At 40.2% G+C, this 19,352-nt stretch overlaps 1 non-coding gene across 1 annotated transcript; it reads left to right on the top strand.

Annotated features, from left to right (window-relative positions):
- The first annotated feature begins 5,990 nt into the window (after positions 1-5,990).
- On the top strand, positions 5,991-6,097 carry LOC147939837 (small nucleolar RNA R71). Its single transcript, XR_015564860.1, has one exon. It is a non-coding gene; the product is annotated as a small nucleolar RNA R71 (small nucleolar RNA).
- The last annotated feature ends 13,255 nt before the right edge of the window (positions 6,098-19,352 follow it).

The raw sequence follows: 19,352 nt of genomic DNA, 5'->3' as shown, positions 1-19,352 counted from the left end.
TTTAAAACACTTCCCTCCTAAGGACTTTACCATTTTCTTTCTCTTTTCACTCTTTTCTTTTCTTTTTCAAACACACCAAGTCCCAAACCCAGAAATTAAACCATCTATTCCTATCTAGTATGAAAAAATGCAAACTAGAACTACAAAAGGTTTTATTCTTGTCAGTTCAAACCTAACATTTTCTACCAAGCTCAATCCCAAAATAGGCCTCACGCACACAAGAATAAACATGGTGATATGATCATGAGACCACCCAAGAAGATTTTTGAGTTTTGTTCAACACGAACGAAGTCAAAGATCAACTCTTTCGGCCAAACTACTATTTGGGATACATTCCATTTGCCAAAGGAGGTTAATCTAGCTGTTCACTGGAAGAGTATTAGGTCCAATTGGTTTAGGACCTTCCATAATTATGTGTGGCAACCAGGAGTTGTTTCAACTAAGCCCAAGATGAAGAAATGATACAGCCAAAGTTGTTTCTCATCAGAAAGTTAGATCAAGGAGTCAAAGAGATAAAACATCAAAGAGGTACTTAATGGACTAATTCAAGAGATTATGGGCAATGAGAGCATGAGAAATGATATTGGGGATGATGTCTAGCAAGTCCAGCCCAGTTTGAGCCTAATTCAAGTCCAAGAAAGCCCAAAATAATCACTTTATTTTGTGGTCAAAGAAGAGTGACGAAAATTGAGATACATGCACCTAGAGTCACTTTGGAGGAAGGGATACATGCACAAGAATTGGGTCTTCATTCAACCATCTATCTTAAATGTTTTTTTAGTTTCAAGACTAGTTAATGCTTGGCTTTGTTACCAAGTTTTATTTCCTATATAAACTCATGTAAGAGCAAACAAATAATCATCCAACTTTTTATCAAAACCTTTTCTTTTCTTTGAGAGTGATTCTCTTCTGTTCTTTGTGAACAAAACCGATTGCTTGGTGTGATTCCAACAATCATAACCGACTACTTGGTGTGATTCCAATAGTCAAAACTTGATCTCCTTGGTGCGAGGCTGAGAGATCCGATCCTTTTGGTGCGAGGCTGAAAATATCAAATCAGTATATCAAGAGTCTTTCCGCAACTCTTGTGCAACCATTCATTCCATCATCCTTATTCTTGAGGCTTCCTTGTCTTTAGAATCAAGGTGTATCTATCTACCAACTCGAAGATGCTGATTTCTTGGGAGGATCATATCACATGGCTTGAAAGAAAGGTTGGTTTTGGGTGGGGAAAACTGATTCAATGATGAAATCAGCTACTTGGATCAACAAAAGTGGTAAAAAATGGGAAAGATGGTCCAAATATGTATAAATTATCCATGAGTTTAAAGCATTGCACAAACTGATATTTAAAAATCAATATTAGGTTCTTATAAATAGGAAATGACTTCAAATCACAACATGCTTCAGTTTAGACAGAATGCAATATAGGAATTCTAGACTTGGTTCAATCTTATGTTTCTAGCCACTCAACTAGCATCAAAATAATATTAACTTGAGCATTGATCCTAGTTTAGTGAATTTAAACAGGCTAACAATGCTAAACTCATCATAGATCCCTAATGCAGATTATGAAACAATACTATATAAAACATGCTAACAAGATCCTAATATACAATGCAAACTACATGAACACTCTGTTTTTTTATTTTTAAGATTTTTGTGAAAAAAATTCAAATTTTTAGGGTTTTTCTATGCCTTAGATGAAATGCAAGTACTAATATGATTATGCTAAAAATTTGAAATAAGAAAATAGAAAACAATGTTAAATGCTTGTCTTAAACCCTCCCCCAAACTTAAATTACACAGTCCCTTTTGTAATAAAAATTTGAAAGAGAATTTAAGAACTAGAATAAGCAAAACATGCAATTAAATGGTATAAACAATGGATAAGGTGATGATGGTACCTCATTGGCTGTGGAAAAAGTCATCAACAGCTTCACTCATGCTGTCATATGTGTAGTTGGAGCCTGAGGCTGGAATTTGGCTTGTTGATGGAGAAGGGGGCAACTCCACTATAGCTCCGGACATGCACTCGGTCGAGTGCCCGCTCGAATTGCCTGGTCGAGTGGGGTGTGGTGGGTGTAATGGTTGTCCTTGTTGTCCATAGAAGGCTTTATGCATGAAGGCAGAGTCCATGAAGTACTGAGGTGGGAAGGGAGGGTAAACTTGGCCATAGGGGTAAGGTGGATAACCTTGATGAGCTGGGAAACCATACTGAGGCCTGGGGAAGTGCTCGGCCGAGTGCTTTGGAGGCACTCGGTCGAGTGTCGGTTCGAGTGCACTGGTCGAGTGCCTCGGAACCTACCAGTGCCTCGGAACCTGCTGTTCTGCGCGAATTGGACCTCGTCTCCTATGCAGTGGCTCAAATGAAGAAGCTCTTGAAGGTTCCAAGGGGTTTTCAGCCCTAGATAATACCCTGGTTGAGCTCTCCTTCTCAATTGCTCAGCTGGTGTTGGGGATGTATTTCCACTCTTCAATTCAGCAATTTCCCTCTTCATACCTTTGATGGACTTGGACACACCATCTACTTCTTCAGCTTTTCCACAGTCTTACCATGTCACTTGTTCCACTTTTGGAGAAGTGTAACCCTCTTGCTTGTCTCTCTCACTCCTCTGCTATCTCTTGGTTGAGGCTCATAGTCATCAAAGTAGAATTGTTCTTCTCCATCAGCCATATCAACATCACCAGTTTGTTCTTCAGCATAAGGGGTTGATCCATCAAACAGTAGCTTAGCTGCTGGCCAAAAGTCAATGTTGAGCCCTTCACTTATTGATGTAGCTCCTTGGTTTGGCAGCACAAATTGAGCCTTACCTACTGTTGGGTGGTCAAAATTGAACAGGTACCTCCCATGATGCTTCTCCTTGGCAAGAATGAGAGTGGAGGTGAGGTATGGGATGTCAATCCACCTTGGCTTGGTCTTTTCACCTCTAATTGGGACATTTGCAGCTTTAAGGATTGGAGTAATGATGCCTACAATGGTTAGGACTCCAGTTGAGTTCCTCTTGTATAACTTGCTAACCCAGCTTTTATAGTAAGTCATTTGGTCAATGAGGACCATAGCAAAGTCAGTTGGAGCTCTACTCCCACAGATCGTGACCCCATCTCTTGTCTTGTCCAAAACATCATATAGAGCCATATCTATCATCTTATGCTCTCCCTTATTCAAGTTCCCAGTTTTTCTTCTATCAAACATAGTATTTGCCAAAGCCTTGTGAAAGTACTTTTGGACTGGGCTTCTGATCATGGAACTATTGGTGCTGGAGGAGTAATATGGCTTGTCATCACTAATTGTTGGCCATAGGGAGCTCAGCTCATCTCTTGGTATCACCATGTCATACTCATTCCCAGTTTCAAACCCATATAGTGTTGCCAACTCCAAGATTGATAGTTCATAAGGCTTGCCTCTGATAGTGAAGGTGATGAAACCATCTCCTCTCTTTGTATCAACCATATCAGTGAAGTAGTGCATTTGAACTGTAGATAGGAACTCACAGCTCTCTTCCTTGTATCCCTCCATGTTCATCCCCATGAAATTTGTGAAGCTGCAGTTCACAAACAGAAGCTTGATGTCCTCAGCAATCCCAAGCTTCTCCATGGTCTCCTTGTGAGGATACCTGGTCCCTTGGAACTTCATGCTCATGAAGGCTTCATAGAGCTGTGCTGGTGACAAGACTCCAGAATCTACTTCATCTCCACTCTCACTCTCTTGTTCTTGCACATCAGCTCCTGGTTCATGATCAACCTCCATCTCCTCATTGCTTTCAGTTTCCTCTGAATCAACTTCAACAGGCTGTTTTCTTTTCTCTGCATGAGCACTCGATCCCCTGCTCAAACCGACACTCAGTCGTTTGCCCCCTCGAGTGCGTGGTCGAGTGCCCTCACCAATCTCTCTTCTTGAGACCAACAGTGCTTCACGACGATCCATGAAATCTTCAGCAGCTTTCTTGGCCTTAGTTCGGCGGATTGCAGCTTGTTCTTGTGTTTCCTTAGCTTGTGAAGAAATTGTGATGGTAAACTTGAAAGGAATAGACTCAAAGCTTAAGATTAGTAGGTTAGTATCCAGAAAACAAAGAAACTCAAGCTTTGAGCAAAGCAATGAAAACAAAGAGAGATTTTAAGCTAGAATTTGGGTGTTTATGCAAATGAGAGAATGTGAGGGTTGTAGAATGGTTTTAGGTGCTTATAAAGGGGTAGAGGGGACAAAGAAACAAGGGTGGAGCGTGCATACCATTCAAATTCAAAATTGGAATCTTTGACTCACTTTGACACATGCTCGACCCCACCACTCGACCCCACGTGGTCGAGTGCTTGACCAACATTTGAAAATTGAACTTCTTCTCCCACCAAGTCGATCGAGTAGGCAAAGAGAGTGAATCGAGTGGGCTTGGACTCGATTGGACACTCGATTATGTGCTCCTTAATGGGCTGGTCGAGTGGCCTTGAAATTCCTTCTCCATGAGTCCAAACTCACTTAAGTCCATTTATAATCCTCATGTAAAAGCTTACCCAAAACAAACATAAAAGAAAAACATCAAAAACACAAGGAAATTAAACTTATATACAAAGATACCTTAGGGACTTCCTCCCTAGTGAGCTCGTTTAAATTCACTGAACTTGACTTTTGGTGCTTCGTTAGGCTTGGTTGGAGACCAGAGAGGTGATGAGGTCCCCCTGGTTCAATTTGGTCACCATAGACCTTGTTCTTGGTCAAAACAGTCAATACACTTGAAACTTGTTTATTCTTGATCTTGAGCCTTGGCCTTGCTTTCTTAACAGACTTCTTGTTGAGTTGCACTTGGAGATCCTTCACCAGATCAGTCAACTCTTGAACTGAAGTCTTGAGGTTTTGAATAGCTACCTCATTGGGTGAATCCTTGACCCTAGAGTCCATTTTTTTTCTTAAAAGACTCAACATCAACTTTATCTTCTTTAACAAAGGGTTGGCCTCCAATGGTGGGTTGGTTTGTTGTGTTCTTGATATCAAACCTCATAGTCAACCCATCAGCAATGTCCAGGCTGATCATACCCTTTTTAACATCAATTACAGCTCCACCAGTGGCCAAAAATGGTCTTCCAAGGATAATAGGATCATCAGGCTCCTGTTCCATATCAATGATGATGAAGTCCGTTGGTATCCTTGCTTCACCTATCTTCACTGGAAATCTTCCCAGTTTACCCATCACATCCCTTCTAGAGCCATCAGCAAGACTAAGGTAGATGTTGCTTGGCTTGAACTCCTCATATCCTAGCTTTTGTGCTATTGAGAAGGGCATAACATTCACAGAAGCTCCAAGGTCACATAAACACTTGTTGAAGTGCATATAGTTCAGTGAACATGGCAGGTTGAATGGGCCTGGATCTTCAAGCTTGGTTGGAACAACAGCTGTTTCCATGTCCTCTAGATCCTTCTTGGCTTGATTCTTGGCCTTCTGCTTTGATATGTTAAGTAACATGCCCTTATAGAGTGGATATGGTTCATAATGCTCCAAAGCTGGTCCTCTGTCTTCTTTCTTATCCTCAACAGTCATTTCATGTTAAATGGCCATCAGTTCCTGCTTCTCAACATTTTCCTTGAGTTTCCTAATCATTTGTTCCTTGAAACGTCCTGGGAATGGCAGAGGTGGTTTGTATGCTGGAGGAATGTACTTGGTAGGTTTAACAGACTTGGTGGGTTCTACTCGACCAGTGGATTGATCAGGCACTCGATCAATCTTGTCTAACTTGTCATTAACAAAATCTTGTCTAACTTGTCATTAATAATCTTTAAGTTCTTCTTATACTTCTCATCTGGTGCAGAATCAACAAACCTTACTGTTCTATCATAGTCCTCAATGTAGTTGCCATCAGATTGAGCCAAATTCTCCACCAGCTCCCAGCCATCATCTACATGCTTGTTGAGGAAGTTTCCATTAGAAGCATTGTCTAACAACATCCTTATCTTGGGTAGAACTCCTCTGTATAGTGTGCTGAGCAGTGACTCATTGCTGAACCCATGGTGTGGACACTGAGTTTGATAGCCCTTGAACCTCTCCCAAGCTTCACAGAATGTCTCATTGTTCTTTTGTGCAAAGCCTGATATCTCATTCCTCAACCTTGTTGTTCTGGCATTGGAGAAGAATTTGGCTAATAAGACCTTTTTGCATCCATCCCATGTGGTTATGGCTCCTGTTGGTAGTGTCTTCTCCCATGAGTGAGCCTTGTCTCCTAGTGAAAATGGGAACAATCTGAGTTTGAAGCTATCTTCAAAAAGCCTGTCAAATTCATCAAGGTGATCTAAGGGATCCTCCATTGGCAATCCATGGAATTTATTGGACTGTATCATAGTGATTAGCCCACTTTTAATTTCGAAATTGTTGTTGGAAATTGCAAGAGGTACTATCCCAGCTCTGTGTATGTGAGTATTTGGAGCATCTCCTGCTCCAGTCTGTCTTGGCCTTTGCATTGGTGGATCCATCAGCAACTGTTGTTCCTATTCTTGAAGGATCCTGGTTTTCTGCTGTCGCAAGTCCCTTGGTAGGGGATTGATGTGATCTATATACCTCTGCAAGTTATGATTCCCCTTTGATCTTGTCTGCATCAAATAACTCGACCGGCTGCTCGGACTAACACACGTTCGAGTGCTGGCTCAAGCTGCGTGGTCGATTGGCTGACTGACTGATTGGTACTCGATCACTGAGTTGAAGGTCACTCGATCGAGCGTATGCTCGAGTGGTGCACCTGAAACTCAAAACAACCAACCAAAACTGTGACAGTGGTGAACAATTAGTAACATAACTTAATCTTGAATCTTTGTTAATCTCAAATGACACAAATAAACACACTAATGGCAACAGCGCCAATTGAAACAACTTATTTTCTCAGGTTTTACTTATGCAATGAATGAATGATGCAATCAAACAAACATACACATAAGCATGGATGATCAGAATGAGATGCAGGATGTTTCAATACCCTTATGTAGTTGTAGCATAAAGTATGTCAATCCATAAAGTGTGTGATGCATACAATCAAGATGAAAACAGAGACTCAAGTCAAGCCAAATATGAAAATGGTTTTGGTCCTAACAATCCTAATGACAGAAATGTAAATGCAGAAAGTAAACTAAATGAAACAGAAAATAAAATGAACAACCCGACGGTGCTCGATCAAGTACTCGACCGTGTAACTGGTCGAGTGACTAGGTCGAGTGGGTTTCTACGAAGAACAGATGCAATCTAAACAACTTAAAACAGAACATAATGCAATGAAACAAGATAAAATGCGGTAAGAAACGATCAAATAACAAAGTAGGCTTCTAGAGATGGATTCATGGGCTAGTGTTCAGACTGTGGCTCTCTAAACTGGTCAACAAACCTCAATCAAACATGAGCTATCTCTAGACAATGATCTTAATGACTCACTAATCCACTCTCATGACAGAAGTGATCAAGTTACAGTAACACCCTAACCCAACTCTCATTAGTGAAACCATACTGAACAAGCATTAAAAACCAGACCATTACTTGTCAAAAACCACCTTGTGCAACCAATCTCTTGGGACAAGCATGATAATCTCCAGTGTTGGCTTTATCTAACAACCTAGACATTGGTGTGATGCTAGGAAGTTTAAGATCTGTTCTTACCCTCTCAGGTATAAGAACAACCTAGAGCACACCCAACCCAGAAGAGATATTTAAACAATCAAGCTTGACCATTCCAGATTACCACAACCCTAAACTAGCCTAATCCATCTCCAGAATCCTAACTCACTACTCAGACACGCAAATCATGATAATGATGAACATAAACTCAGAAAATGATAAGACTAGCATGATAAGATAGATGAGATGATGAACAACAACTTAATATAAAGAAGTAAACTCATATTTTCAATACCCAGAAAGTTATGAGACTTACAAAGTATAGAAATCTGAGAAAAACAGTAAATAAAAGATGCAAAACAGTAAATAAATGCTAAAAACCCTTAAGGGGTGAAAACTAAGGTTCTTTTGACTGCTGATGTGATTTTTCCTAAAAAAGTGTTGTTGGCGGCCATGGGGTACAAAGAGTATATATAGTGAGGGAAGGAAGCCCTGATTTGGCTAGATGACAAAATATAAAGTCGGCTCGATGTGCTCGACCGCAAGTGGTCGAGTGGTCCATTCCCTTGCTTCCAAACGGTTGAGTTGCTGAATATCACACGGTCGAGTCCATGAGTCGCACACGGTCGAGTGCACTGGTGGTAATAGTCGAGCGCTTCATGCTTTGCTGGTCATCCCCTTGATTCAACTCCCATATGCTTCAATGGTTGCACTCCTCTCATCCCAAATGCTATTTCCATGCCTTTTTAGTCCAATTCACCTGTTAACACAAGAAAGAATGCAAATGCAATGCAAATCCTATTCTAATGCATAAACAGTCATTAAACTACATGAAAGTGACAAAACAAGCTATTAATACATGTAAAAGATGTGAATAAATAGTGGTTAAATATGGTAAAATATATACATATCAGTTAGATATGTAAATTTAAATGTAATATATGTATTTATAGTTTATTGTGAATTCTAAGTTTGTAAATGTGTATTTTCTTATTATTAAATTAAATATATATCTAATATAAGTAATTAAGTTTAATTATAAACCAATATAAGCAACACTTGAAAATTTTGTCTCGTTTTTTAATTCAAATTTTTAAATATATAAAAAATGCAAGCTAATAATATTATCAAATATATATTTATTTAATACTTTATAATATAAACTCAATATTATTAGTTATATGTGTCTGTGTGCCCCATCCAAAAAACTTTTATGCATCCCTCACTGGATGAGTTCCTTCAAAATTGTAAAGACACAAACATTCGGTATTTTAATATTAAGTTGACATGCATGACAAGCAAAATGCACGAATTTAGCACAAAACAAAATACGTGACAAAAACATTAAAATATGATACCACGATTACACACATAGTGGTACAACCACTTAGGAAGTTTTTAGGATCAATGCTAAGTATTTAGAAAATATTTTAGAAAATGATTATATGATTATGTAAAGATATAAGAAAGATCTTTTACTAATGGGATATATTTTATTATTGAAACACTCAAAGGATTATAAAGGCTCTTAAGACTCTCACACTCAAACTTACTCACTCCAGCTTGAATGAAACTCTTCACCAAGCCTTAGTATTTATATTACAAGTCTTAGGGAATATTACATAAAATATTCCTTAAGATATTTTTATGCTTTATTTTACAACCCTCCATTTATTCAACTCTCTACTTTATTTTACAACCCTCCATTTATTCAACTCTCTCATAACCATATACTTCACTATCATATATCACACACTTATTATTTATTCCCCCTGTCTCCAAAAGAGAGGCGACGTTTATCTTATTTGTTGTCGTCTTCTTCACTGTCTGAGGCGACTTCTGTGACGTAGATCTTTTGGCATGGAATGTTTCGCTTTATCTTGTATTTTTTCCCTTCAACTTTGTAGACCGGATGATTTGGATTTGATTGTGGCCATGCGTATTGATCATGAAATCCTGCTAACACTTGTCGTATTTCTTCAGCGAATCCTAGCGGGTAGACGTGTCTGTTGTGCCAGTGTGCTGTGTGAGGACAAAGAAGATTAGGGTCAACTTCAGATCATTAAATCCATTAAATAATGCAATTTGCTTTGCGCGTTGATGGAAGTTTCCCGAGGCAAAAGCATCATTATTGTAGCTTGTCTCAACGTTCGCATCATATTTCTTTAGGATAATGGTTTCCCCGTCTTGTTCTTCTTGGATTGTAGTGATCCTAAACGTGACAAGTATATCATACTCAGGCTGTGCACGAACATGTTCTTGCCACCAAGTAACATCATGGAATAATATGAGCCACTTGTTTAGTAATTTTTAAGGCGCCTTTCGTCTAGTCAATATGCATTTCGCCAAGTACTGGAGCAGTTGACTTTTGTGGATGAGGACTGCAATAGTGTAAAGAGCTGCCATGTACCAAAGTAGGAGGTATGCTTCTATAGGAAACCGGTCATAATGAGCAGGGTTCATATGGATGGTGGTAAGGAAGGGATAGGCCGGGTGGTAAGGGAGGCCAAGAAGTGGACCCTGATCATACTAGTGTATATAAAGCTTTAGGAAACCATGCAGTGTCTCAATCCCTCTATAGATCAATTCATTGTCGAGTAACGATTCTCTTATTCCATGCGGCATATCGGCAATCTTTTTCCGTAAGTTATCTTCTGTAGGATTGTCTGGACTGAGGGTGTATATCATGGGTACTATTGTCGAGATTTGACGCTGAGTTCTTGAAAGAAAATCTGGGAGGAAGTTGTCTTTTCCTTTGATGTGTTTAACATCGAATTTCCACTGGGAAAACCAACCTTCCCACCTGAGTAACTGAGCTTGTGGTAGTACCTTCTGCTTGAACTGAATCATTTTTGGAAAGGATGACATGTCCATCTCGATGAGGAAATGTTGGCCCACCAAATGAAACTCAAATTTTTTTATTTCTCTTTTGATAGCGAGTATCTCCTTGTAAGTAGAATGGTAGTGTTTTTCGCTATCTTTGAAGACTCCACTTTTATAGCTACATATATGTCTTTTCCCCTTCTCGTTTTCTTCTAAGAGTATTGCTCCCCAATAGCAATCACTTGCGTCCGTCTGCAAAATTCTTTTTCCTTTTGCTGGGATTTTTAGTGCTGGTAAGATTGTGGAAATTTTCTTCAATTCTTTTACTGCTTCTGTGCATTTCTGGCTCCAAGGAGGGGCATCTTTCTTGAGTTGAGCAGAGAGAACCAATCTATGTTTTGCAAGACCATGAATGAAATCCGACATATAATTGACAATCCCCAGAAACTGTTGGACTTGCTTGAAAGATAGTTGTTCATTTGGAAACTCATTGAGTTGGGTGGCAATGTGAGGTTGGAGGTAGTATTCTCCCTTGAATATGTGCATTCCCAGAAAATCAATCTCCGTTTCTCTGATCACCATCTTCTTTTCTGATAGCATAATACCATATTTTTGTACGATACTGTGGAACTTTGCCAATAATGAAGTGTGGGATTCTATGTCTGACGAGAATAGCAGAATATCGTCGATATACACCAGCGCACTTGGGAGGATAGGCTCGAATATCTTGATCATAGCTTTTTGGAATAATGAAGGAGCTACCTTTAGTCCAAAAGGCATGACTTTCCAGTGGTAATGACGATCTGGTACACAAAATCCCGTCTTTGGTGTGTCCTCTGGTTTGACCAAGCTGCCAAAATCCTGCTTTTAGAGTCAAACTTTGAGAAGATTTGTGCTTGCGGGAGTTTTTGGAATAACACTTCTCTCTTTGGCAAAGGAAACTTGTCATCGGCAAGGAAATGGTTGAGTGGTTGATAGTTGATGACTAATCTGAGTTTTCCTCGCACCTGTTCAGCCCGTTTGTTGACGTAGAATGCTTCGCATGCCCAAGGTGAAGTGGTCTTCTCAATGAGGTCTTCTTTCTGGAGTTGGTCAATCTCTTCGAGTGCAATATTGTAGTGATCTGGGTTCATTCCTGGGTGACTTGCTTTAGTTGGGTTGATATCCTCATTCTTCTTGAAGGGTAAGGATATGAAGAAATATGGATTCTTCCATAAAGGAGATGAGCATTTTGTGAGAAATTCCGAATGAGATGTGGCGCAAGACGTCTTTGCAATTTATTCTTTTATTGGATTAAGCATCTCCATAGGGTATAGATGAGACACCGTTGTCCAAGGTAGCAACTGATTTTTGTGTTTGAGACCTTTCGGGTGCCACGAAACTCTCCGAAGACTATGAAGGATGTCAAATCCAAGTATAAAGTCCTTTCCAGGGAGTTCAGAACCATATACTTTGGATTTAATCATGTATCCGGGGAAAAGTTGGATGTAAATTGGCTTGCTGATAAGAGAGATATGAAATATTTGGCCGTTGGCTGCTTTGAAAGCGACTGAACATGAATTCCAATGTGAGGCTGGGAGCAGGTCTGGTTTGATGATGGATGAAGCAGTTCCAGTGTCAAAATAGGCAATGACCGGTATTGGTTTATCATACTTGTTTGGGAAGATGTAGATCTTGGCATTTGGAGATGGTTGGGTTAGATACACCAATTCTTCTTGATGTGATTGCTCTACTTTGCAGAAATCGAATGTGTAGAGGTCAAACAACATGAATTGGTCATCTATATCGCTTTCATCTCCAGTATCCTCTTCTGAAGATTCATCTTCTAATTCCATACCCATTGCAAGAACTGTATCATCAGTTGGTTCATCATCAAGGGAAAAGATGGATTCAATATCTGAGTCGTCAATATCTTCAACTTGTTCCAAGTAGCCAAGGAGATTGTCTCTCTTCTTCTTGTTAGGACACTGTTTTGCATAATGTCACGTCTTCTTGCAGATGTAACATCTGTCTGATTTTTTGAAACCTCTTTGAGTTTTCTTCCTGAAGAATTTCCATTTCTTTCTAGAAGATAGCTTTGGATATTTCTTCTGCCACTTGCTTCTATAGCTCTTTTCTTTTCCATGACTTGTAGAACAATGGCATCTCTTGTCTCTGCATTTGATATTGAGTTCTGGCCGAACACATGCTTTTCCTAGAAGCTTTCCTTGTTCTTGAAGCAATTTGAAAAACTTATGGTGGTTGCATAACTTTTCAAGGGCTGCCAGAGAAATTTGATATATTTCTCCAAGTGAAGCTTGGTTGAGAGGCATATTCTTGAGAGACAATATCCTTGACGTTTCATTTCCAAGTGGTTCTGGAAGTGAATTCAGGTACGCCTGCTTGAGGTTGACGTCATCTATCCCATTCAGGGCATAGAATCTCTTTGACATTCGCTCATAATGTCTTTCAAGATCCTTCCTCTTGAAGGAGCAGCATCTCATGCTAAGATACTCTTCTCTGGCTTGGATAGTATAATGATCCCATGTGCCGAGAAATTCATTGTGGATGTGTCCCACCAAGGCATCGATTGTTGGAGATTGTCGGATTTGTAATTGTCGATATTGGCCTAAGCTTATCCACCATTGCCTGAGACGTCCTTGGAATTTAGCCACCAGTTTATCAATCGATGTAGGCAAAGTGGCTCTTGGGTTGAGTTGTTGTTCTGTTAGCCATGCATGCATCTCATATACTTTGTCGCGCCATTTTGAAGGGGGAACATCATCAAAAGAAAAACCCTTATGTGGTTCTGTATTAAACCGCAGATTTCCTTCTGTCTGATTTCGTCCAGTTTCTTGAGTTTCTTCATATACGTTTCCACCTTCACTTTCTACGTCTTCTTCAACCACAGCTGGTGAGGCCATCATAAAAGGTGGGATTATGACCTCATCATTTTCATCTTTTATTGGCGTCTTTTCATCATACTTTCTTGAGAAGAACTTTTTTCTCGTTTTGCAACCTTCTCAAGAAAAACAGTGATTGAATTAGCACGCTCCACCATGAATTGCGCTTTGCTGGTTTCGGGTTGATCTTGAGATTTTGATGTCTCGGTCAAAGGTTTGGGTGGTTCAAGTATGGCTTTCTTCCCTGTTCTTTTTTCTATTGGCTTTTTCTTTTTGGTAGACTGTTGTTCATAAACAACTTTTGTTGGTAAGAAGGAGGATGCTCCGAAAATACTTGGGTCTTGAGAAAGGTTGTGTTTGGGCTGTGTAAGGTGGTGTGTAGATGGGGTATGGTGTGAAAAGATCATATGGCATTGGAGGTTGGGTTTTGGGTTGGTTTTGTAAGGAGTTTAGCTGAGCTTTAAGGGACTTTAGCTCAGACTCTTTTTGGGACATGAGGGGAGAGTTTATGGAGACAGTAGTTGCAAGGTGGAGAAGTTCTTGGTGGAGAGAGGTTATCTTTTTGGTGAGTTCTTTAATGGAAAGGTCCATGATGGTTACCTTTTTGTCAATCTGGCTTAGGAGATAGTTTTGGGTTGTGGCGTTCTCCGACTGCCAGTTCAAAGGTGCTTCTGCGGCGCTGATATGCTTTACTGAGCCATCTGGGTTCTTAACATTTGGATTCCGGATTTTCCATGAGTGTTTTATATTGTTTTCTTCAAACTCTTTGGATGGAAATGGTGAATCCTGCTGTGATGGGGTCCGAACATGTAACTTAGTTGTACCTCTTCTTTGTCAGGTGTTGTGGGAATTGAGCCACCTGAATACAATACATAGTATTCAAAATTCTTGCCACTTGGTTCTCCGAGAAGGCCAACTTGTGTGTCTCCAGACTCAAATCGTTCTTTGAGGATTTGTTGTGTAGTTTTCTTTTTTCTCCTTCGCCTTGGGGTGTCATCATCATCATAACTATTCATCTGGCAGTGTTGGCAATCACAAACATCAAAGAAATTTGTGGCCCTTTTCATCTTGAAAAGAGTAAATGAGATCTCCCAGCGAATCAAAAGATGAGATTGGAACACCATCTAAACGTGGATTGTTCTCCAAAGTTTGAGCTTCTTCAAAAGGAGTAATTATATTGATTTCTGTGCAGAAAGTCGTTGGTCTTGACTTTTCTTCTTGTTGCTTAAAAGCAATCTCTACAGCTCCATCATTTCTCCTATGAATAGAAGAGTCCACCGATTGTATTGGGGTGCTACGGTCATGGAGCTTTTCGTAATTGGTAACCCATGATTCTGGAAGCAACTTGACAAGCTCATCTCTAGGAATCTGTCTAGGAATATGGATGCACGACGGCTATGCTGGGATTCCAATTGTATGAGTAGCGCATCTTCAGTGTCTCTAGGGAGACTTAAGTCCATTGCATGATTTTGGACTCTATACGCCATTTGATGGTGAAGCGTTGCTGCATACGTGTTTCCAATTTGTGGAGCTCCTGTGATTTGCAGCTGGATTTGCATGTTCTGATATATTTGAGGGTCTTCCAATGCCACGTTGAAATTTGGGAAGAGGGTGACGAAAACAATGCCAGCGTTTAGTGTTGTCTGGATAGTTGCAATACAAGCATGCTGGTATTCTTTGTATCGGGTGTCGAGGAGAGGTACCCGTGCTACAACTGGTAAGCCTTTCCTGCCATGGAGTGTTAGCGCCAAACGTATCGTTCCATAGTGAAGATGGGTATATCCTTGAGTTCGCCAATGATGTATCATGCCTTCATTGATTCTGAGAGGAATCATTTGTTCTGTTTCTGTCGCTGGAATGAGATGCTGTTCTAACAGAGATGCTAGAACGAGCTCCTTTGCATTATGTTTGTTAGGGAAAAACACTTGACGGATGACTTTTGGAAAAGTGGAATTTGGTTTAGTGAAATCTTTGTAAGGATTAAGTAATGGGAGTTGGGTAATAGGAACTTTGCTATCATCACTCACATACTCTACTTCATATAAGTAATCAACCTTTTTAGAATTTGATCGTCGAAAAGAGGGAGTTTTAGACAAAGAAGATGAACTTTCCATAATATATGATAGAACCAGAAACCAAGACAAAATACTATAACTCTCTTCTAGCCATTGAAGTAATAACAATCCATAAGTTGTCTCCCTGTTTTCTTTTACGTACCACGAATATAGAGAAATAAATCAAGAGGTGCTTAGCTACGCAAACCGAGGCAACATATTTGCAACATAAAAAGCCTCAAGGTACTTCGAGCATTACAACCTCATAGAAATTTTTCTCCATACCGTTTTTTCTTAGCATAGTTAGATTTCTGATGTGGAGGATCCATTAATATGGCAACCACAGAGCATACTTTCATACTAGCATGGTAGAAGACAACGTCATGGCGTATTACCTTTCTGGAAGAGAAGAGCTAGAGTTTAGACTGTCATGGCTCTGATACCACAATTACACACACATAGTGGTACAACCACTTACGAAGTTTTTAGGATCAATGCTAAGTGTTTAGGAAGTATTTTAGAAAATGATTATATGATTATGTAAGGATATAAGAAAGATCTTTTACCAAGAGGATATATTTTATTATTGAAACACTCAAAGGATTACAAAGGCTCTTAAGACTCTCACACTCAAACCTACTCACTCCAGCTTGAATGAAACTCTTCACCAAGCCTTAGTATTTATATTACAAGTCTTTGGGAATATTACATAGAATATTACTTAAGATATTTTTATGCTTTATTTTACAACCCTCCATTTATTCAACTCTCTACTTTATTTTACAATAGAGATATTAGACGAGCAAGAAACAAAAAGACCTAACATTATTATTCGAGATTAATTATTCAAAAAACTTTGTTATATCAACTTCGACGACAGCTCCATTACTTACTTAGCCCAAAATCCGCCGTTTCTTCATATAAATGGTGGCACACGGTCCGATATTGTAGTCGTAAAGGATTGCTCCCCTGTTCGCGCTGAAGATCTATCCACCGTATGTTAGATATTGCATCGCATGCACAATACCAGTGACTTCAGAGGCGGAGACAGTGAAAGAGGTAGGGATGAGCTGACCCCTCTAATTTTTTTTGAATATATTTTTATGTAGAAATTATAAAATGACTTCAATAAATTTTTATTTTGACCCTTCAAATTTTACATTTTGACTCCATTTAAATCAAAATTTTCATTTTTACCCTCCTAAAAGATTAGATTTGTACCTATTAACTAAATAAATTATCATTTTTTTTTCTTTTCTTTTTTTTTTCTTTAATAACTTCCCATTAATTAATAAAATTACAGACAAAGGCCCAAAAGGACCACAGGCCCGACCTTCTCCTGTTGTACAAAAACAAACCTGCTTTTCCACCTTATCTGATAAGTGGACTCTCCCCTACAATCAACACCATAAAAAGAAAAAAAATACAAGCCACGACAACCAGAGCATATTAGTTTTGAAAAGTGCCAAACCACGTGATGAGTAGAGAATCGCCTTGAGGACTGAGAATGCTTCCTGCTCGCTGAATCCTTGAGAAGGGCTACAGCCGGCTCCTTATGATTACTTTAATCTCTTCAATGATTGCGGTGCAGGTCCTAGAGTTTGCTGTGTGAAGTCTTGAGTTTCGTTCCTTCCAGAGTAGATAGATCGAAGCCTGAAAAGCCAATCTTAAAATGGTTGCCACATTCCTGTCTCGAGACGGATTCTTTACCCGCCGCAGACAATCATGAAACCGAGTTGGAGGCCAAACTCTTGTCCTTGAGTAAAAATACCTCCACACCTCCTTAGAGAAACTACAATCAAAGAATAAATGTTGCCTGGATTCATCCAATGACCCACAAAGCAGGCACATCGATGGAACCGCCAACCCCCACCCGATTAGCCTGTCTCTCGTGTTCAATCTGTGTCTCGCCACCAGCCAAGTAGTGTAGGCATGCTTAGGAATCCTCCCTTGAACCACACAGAATCTCACCAATCAACTCTCTGCTCGGGCGGGTTTAAATAATCCCATGTTTTGGCCGTGGAGAACCTATCCAAAGCTTCGGTATCTCCCACCTTCCACAGGAAAACATCATCTTCACCATCCGGTTGTGGGTTGACTACAGAAGCAGGCGGTAGGCAATCCTTCAACAGGACTATGATGGGATTTCTACTACGACTCGCGGAGATCCACCAGTCACCATTCCTCAAAGCTTCTGCAACCAATGCCTTCTTGGGTAGCCCTGTTGATATTGGACCCCTCTCTCCCGTGATGTCCAATAACGGCCCCAAACCTGTCCAGTTATCACTCCAAAAACTGCACGTGATCCATGTACCCACTTTACAATCCACTACAATGCTAAAGGTTGGAGTAGTGAAGCAGACCTTAAGCCACCCAATAAACTTCTCCGGGATATCAAAGGCATGGAGGACGTTCAAAAGAAACCGCCAATCCAGGTTGTCATAAGCCTTGGCTAAATCTACCTGTAAACACCCCTTGTTAGTCTCCCCAACAACATGAAAGTCAGTTACCAACTGTGAGGCCAGAATGACATTTTCACACAATTGGCGACCCTGGATAAACCCCACCTGATTCCCTTGCACCGAATCTGAGACAAATAACTTCAACTTCTGCTTTAAAAGTCTGGATATGATTTTGTACACCGTATTACAGCATGAAACCGGTCGAAACTGACTTATCTTGTCCGATCCTGAGATCTTTGGTATCAAGGCTATCACTGTGGTGTTGACGATTCTCGGTAAGACCCCTGAGATGAAGAATTCCTGCACCGCCTGAATCACTAGAGCTCCCACTTCATCCCAAGCTTCCCAAAAGAACTCTACTGGGAACCCGTCAGGACCCGGTGCCTTATTCTTTGGCATTGACGCAATTGTCCTTCTGATTTCTTCAGGTGTAGGCACTTGTAGCAGCTGGTTGGCCAAAGATATACCCCATCTAAAGGAAGTAAGCTCCTTGATCTCCTCTGTAGACATAGGTTCGACTTCATCATTTACAGTTCCTAGGAGCCCCTGATAATACACCAGGATCATGCCCTTGATTTGGTTTGCATTATGAATCAGATCCTCATCCGCTCCCCTTAGAAACTTGTTGCAGTTCTTTCCTTGGTTAGCTATCACCGTCTTGTGAAAGAAAGACATGTTGGCATCACCATCTTTGTACCACCTAATACGAGATTTTTGTCGATAGAATGATTCCTGAGCTTTTTCAAAGAACTTCCAAGCTTTCCTAGCCACAAACTCTTGCCTAAAGTTTGCATCTGATGGAGTAGACATAAGAATCGCCTGAACCTGCTCTAGGTGCTCCAAAGCTTCTTTGGTTCTTTGTTGTATATTACCAAAACCCTCTCTATTCAGCCTCCTACACACTAGACGAGTGCTCTTCAACCTCTGACCAAGGGTATACAGTTTGGAGCTGGCACACACCTCTCTCAGCCAAGCCTCCTTAATTCTAGTTTGAAATTGTGGGTGACTAGAGAGGAAGGAAAAATACTTGAAAGGTTTTTTTGTGTGTTGTACCACCGATGAGGTGTGAACTAAACACAGAGAGTGATCTGAGTCTCCTGGAGACTCAAATATGGCAACTGACTCTGGAAACTTACTGCGCCAAACATCATTCACTACCGCCCTATCGAGTTTCCTCATTATAGGATCATCGTGTTGACCATTAAACCACGTGAAGAGAGTTCCCCTACTAGGCATGTCCGACAGTTCATTATCCTCCAAGCAACCTCTGAACTCAGACATCCCTAGCAACGAGAGAGTATAAGGAATCGCCGAATAGTGCTCATCAGCAGACAATATTTGATTGAAATCCCCCATTAACAACAGTGGAAGGTTTCTAGCAGGGGACTCCTGGACAATTCGTGTAATGTCCCTCCAAAGCTCCCTCCTTTGAATTTGGGTGTTATAAGCATAGAGAAAACCAACTGAGAAGCTCTCTCCAGTTGCTGGGTTAAACACCCCACACATCATCACTTGTGCTGACTTGTAAAAACAAATAACTGAGATTGC

The sequence above is a fragment of the Camelina sativa genome, chromosome 8 (genome assembly GCF_030686135.1).
Source record: "Camelina sativa cultivar CO46 ecotype springtype chromosome 8, ASM3068613v1".
NCBI lineage: Eukaryota > Viridiplantae > Streptophyta > Magnoliopsida > Brassicales > Brassicaceae > Camelina > Camelina sativa.
This window is presented reverse-complemented; position numbering and strand designations above follow the sequence as displayed.